Source organism: Callithrix jacchus, chromosome 6, assembly GCF_049354715.1.
Source record: "Callithrix jacchus isolate 240 chromosome 6, calJac240_pri, whole genome shotgun sequence".
In the NCBI taxonomy this organism is placed as follows: Eukaryota; Metazoa; Chordata; class Mammalia; order Primates; family Cebidae; genus Callithrix; species Callithrix jacchus.
In genome coordinates, this window is record NC_133507.1 from 154,935,761 (window position 1) to 154,941,175 (window position 5,415).

Below are 5,415 nucleotides of genomic sequence, written 5' to 3' on the forward strand. Positions count from 1 at the left end.
AGCATTTATTTTGCCACTATTTTTTCAAAACTGCCCTAGAAGTAGCCTCTGAAATTCTCCAGACACCTGTCACGGCATATGATCTGTTCAGCCACACATCAGTTTGGCTGTTGCGAACGGACTTTGTTTTGGATGATCCCAGACCTGTGATGCCCAACATGGTCTTCATTGGTGGTATCAACTGCAAACAGGGAAAGCCATTGCCTAAGGTAAGTCATCTCTCCTTTAGCATAGTAAGAGTAATCTGGCTTTGGAAATTATAAAAGGATTCCTCCCAGAACTGTGATTTCACATTTTCATTTGTTCCATTTCTAATTTCTTTCCAGTTTAACAAATTATTTTGTGCCAATGCATGTACTTATCAGTTAGCAAATTTTATAAAACTGCCCTTCTTGAAGATATGTATGTATAATTTATAAAATTTTAGGTCACATTCATCCTACATTTTTAAGTACCATATTTAGAAAAGTACCAAAACCACAGTAAGAAACGAAACTTTTCTATGTGACCTCCTAGAGGAAATGCTTCTTGCAGTTTTGTGTACAGTTTTTCCATAAAAAGTAGTGTTTTAGGTATACACAATGTCTAATGTAAATTCTCACACCTATTTTATTAAAATCTAGTCTTGGGCTGGACATATTCTTCTTTTCCTTGCATTTTTCACTTGCCAATAAATTATAGCTACCTTTATAGACCAATACATACAGATTTGACAAGGTTTTTTTGTAATTTTTTATTATACTCTAAGTTCTGGGGTACATGTGCATAATGTGCAGGTTTGTTACATAGGTAAACACGTGCTATGGTGGTTTCCTGCCTGTCGGGGAGTGGGGGAGCTAGAGGAGGGATAGCAGGGGGGTGGGGGAATTAGGGAGGGATAACGTTAGGAGAAATACCTAAGGTAGATGATAGGGGTATGGATGCAGCAAACCACCAAGTTCTTTTAAGACTTTATATTGGATGCAATGTACTTTTTAACCAATTAGTATTGAAATAGATTTAGGAATTTTCCATTTGTTGCCATAATGAATAAGACCACGTAAACACTCTTTAATACTTTCCTTACATGAATATATTTCTATATTCTTGCTTTTATCTTAGTAGACTAGAGTCCTACACATAGGGTTACAGAATTTTCATGAATTGAGAAGAATGGGCATCTTTTTGCTATTAAGACTTCTTGTTCAGGAATATGTATGTCTCCCTATTTATTCAGATCTTGTTTTATATAAATAAATAAAATTTTTCACCATACAAGCATTTTATCTTTCTTACTAACATTTATTCCTTGGAATTTTATTATTTTTGAAACTATTATATACAGGGCAATTTTTCCATTTCCACATTTAACTGATTACTGGTAATTAATGTTTTGGTTCTAGCATATGTGTCTTGTATCCAGCCACAATAGTAACTTTTCTTATTATTTTGTAGTATACATTAGATATACAATGTAAAATGTTATCTGCAAATAATTCCCCTCTCTGATATTTATACCACTTATTTTTCTTTGCTGGAGCATGTATTTACAAAACATTATTAACTAATATTGTGAGAGTAGCCAGTTTAAATAGGATTCAGTCACTTGTGATTGAAAAGTCTTTGACAAATATGAGAGTAGGATTTGGCAAATGCATAGTTGCTAAATGCAGATGAAACACCTGGTGTCTAATCTCGGTATATTATTTTATTAAGGATGGAATGTACATTTTTATTTATTGTTCTGGCTTCTTATAAGGTTCAGTAGACTTTGTAACACAGTCATATTCTCTCATATATTGGCAGATGTTTGGTGAAAGAGTGACTGTTCAGCCAACTCATGGGAAAGTGAAATAATGCTCTTGCTAAAAAGCAGGAAGGCTACAGTTGTAGGCTTTTCAAAATGAGGCATGACTTTTACATCTTCACAAGACCAGGCTAGGAGGTGCAAGTGGCAGAAATCTAGGAGGCTGGACTTGTTTAAGCACTTTTCTCCCCTTTACCCTCCATTAATTATAGAACCAACCACCACTTATGTGTTGACTACACCCTTTGGCCAATGGTGAGACCCTGCTACTTGTTGAGCCCACACTGAGTTTGTTGTGGCTCACAGGGTCACCCAGAAGCCTTTAGAGATATAGAAACCTACATATGATTTTATATCACCTATAATAGGGGGATAGCTATAAAATGTGAAACATTAAACCATATATGGTTTCATTTGTTTTAATTACAAATATCTTTTATGATATATGAAATAAATTCATTTATGTATCTATTAAAGAATATGTATGTATGAAACTTTTTATAGTTGTGGAGGGTTATATATATTAATGTGTATGTTTATGATTATATGTGTAATGCCAGCGGAATTCTCACAGACGAATTCAGAACTCAAAGAGGGCTTCCTGGTAAAGAGTCTTGGATATGGCCCAACCACAAAAGTTAATTGTCATCAAAAGAATGGTGGACACTACATATTGCTCCTTCTTTGTTTCAGATGTTCAGGGTGTGTCTGGGAAAAGCATGCAGTTGGTTACATCTTGCTGGGAAAGAGGATTCAGAGTCTGTGTCTCATCTGTCTGATGAGAAGGAAGCATTACTTTATGATAGAGTATGTGATTTTACATGTATGTGTTTGTATATGTGCAGGTGTGTTTGTGTGCAGTGTCCCAGACCCTACATCGGGGATTTTCTTGAAGGTTTCCTATAACAAAATCTCCTTGAGCCTATCCAATGGATAGGCTCTTTAATTAATCCCTCTTTAATTACATCATTGGATGTAATTAAATACTTTAACAAGGATGGCAGATAGCACCATCTCCAACATCAGGGATCAAATTTCAATGTGAGATTTGATGCTATTTTAGTGAGATTTGGAGGGGAGAGACTTCTAAACTACATCATTTGGTGTGGTCATTCTCTTACATTTCAGCGTTCTAATGTGTGTGTAAATTAATGGTGTGTAAATAATTCATCAGAACATTGAAATTGTTTTAAAGAGAAAAAGAGGAGGTCACTCCTAGTCTTTGAATTTTTGCTTAGTTCCAACAGAATTGATGACTTGTTTTAGGTATAGAAAGTTCAGGCTCCATCTATACCATCCATGGCAGGTGCAGCTTTGCAGAACTGGTTACAGAGCAAGAAGAGATCTGTGCTTCCCCCATTGCTCAAAGATTCTTGCTCTAATCCAAGATCCAAATTCAAAGCTAGTTTTTGGTGAACAGGACTAAGACCTCCTACTAAAATTGTTTACTTCAAGTTTTTATTTTTAAAGTTCTCAAACATACACAAAGGAGAGACTCAGTGTAATGAGCACCCACTTATCCATCCTTAGGTTAAATAATTTTCACTATTTTGCTGTACCAATTAATCTATCCCTTTTTTTGTCTTGTTAAAGAAAACTTTAAAACAGAAATTTGTGTTATTTTATTTATTTATTTTTTAATTTTCTTTTTTTTTAAAAATTTTTATTGGATTTTAGGTTTTGGGGTACATGAGCAGAGCATGCAAGACAGTTGCGTAGGTACACACATGGCAGAGTGCTTTGCTTTCCTTTTCCCCTTCACCCACATTTGGTATTTCTCCCCAGGCTATCCCTCCCCACCTCCTCCTCCCACTGGCCCTCCCCTTTTCCCCCCAATAGACCCCAGTGTTTAGTACTCCCCTTTCTGTGTCCATGTGTTCTAATTTTTCATCACCCGCCTATGAGTGAGAATATGCGGTGTTTCATTTTCTGTTCTTGTGTCAGTTTGCTGAGAATGATGTTCTCCAGATTCATCCATGTCCCTACAAACGACATAAACTCATCATTTCTGATTGCTCCATAATATTCCATGGTGTATATGTGCCACATGTTTCCAATCCAGTCTATTATCAATGGGCATTTGGGTTGATTCCAGGTCTTTGCTATTGTAAACAGTGCTGCAATGAACATTCGTGTACATGTGTCCTTATAGTAGAACGATTTATAGTCTTTTGGATATATACCCAGTAATGGGATTGCTGGGTCAAATGGAATTTCTATTTCTAAGGCCTTGAGGAATCGCCACACCGTCTTCCACAATGGTTGAACTAATTTACACTCCCACCAACAGTGTAAAAGTGTTCCTTTTTCTCCACATCCTCTCCAGCATCTGTTGTCTCCAGATTTTTTAATGATCGCCATTCTAACTGGCGTGAGATGGTATCTCAATGTGGTTTTGATTTGCATCTCTCTGATGACCAGTGACGATGAGCATTTTTTCATATGATTGTTGGCCTCATATATGTCTTCTTTCGTAAAGTGTCTGTTCATATCCTTTGCCCACTTTTGAATGGGCTTGTTTGTTTTTCTCCTGTAAATCTGTTTGAGTTCTTTGTAAATTCTGGATATCAGCCCTTTGTCAGATGGGTAAACTGCAAAAATTTTTTCCCATTCTGTTGGTTGCCAATCCACTCTAGTGACTGTTTCTTTTGCCGTGCAGAAGCTGTGGATTTTCATTAGGTCCCATTTGTCTATTTTGGCTTTTGTTGCCAATGCTTTTGGTGTTTTGTTCATGAAGTCCTTGACTACTCCTATGTCCTGGATAGTTTTGCCTAGATTTCCTTCTAGGGTTTTTATCATGCCAGATCTTATGTTTAAGTCTTTAATCCATCTGGAGTTAATTTTAGTGTGAGGTGTCAGGAAGGGGTCCAGTTTCTGCTTTCTGCACATGGCTAGCCAGTTTTTCCAATACCATTTGTTAAACAGGGAATCCTTTCCCCATTGCTTGTTTTTGTCAGGTTTATCAAAGATTTTATGGTTGTAGATATGTTGTGTTGCCTCCGGTGCCTCTGTTTTGTTCCATTGGTCTGTATCTCTGTTTTGGTACCAGTACCATGCTGTTTTGATTACTGTAGCCTTGTAGTATAGTTTGAATTCCGGTAGTGTGATGCCCCCCGCTGTGTTCTTTTTGCTTAGAATTGACTTGGCTATGTGGGCTCTCTTTTGGTTCCATATGAAGTTCATGGTGGTTTTTTCCAGTTCTGTGAAGAAAGTCAATGGTAGCTTGATGGGTGTAGCATTGATTCTGTAAATTACTTTGGGCAGTATAGCCATTTTCATGATATTAATTCTTCCTAACCATGAACATGGAATGTTTCTCCATCTGTTTGTGTCCTCTCTGATTTCGTTGAGGAGTGGTTTGTAGTTCTCCTTGAAGAGGTCCCTTACGTTCCTTGTGAGTTGTATTCCAAGGTATTTTATTCTTTTTGTAGCAATTGTGAATGGCAGTTCGTTCTTGATTTGGCTCTCTTTAAGTCTGTTATTGGTGTAGACGAATGCTTGTGATATTTGCACATTGATTTTATATCCTGAGACTTTGTTGAAGTTGCTTATCAGTTTCAGGAGTTTTTGGGCTGAGGCGATGGGGTCTTCTAGGTATACTATCATGTCGTCTGCAAATAGGGACAATT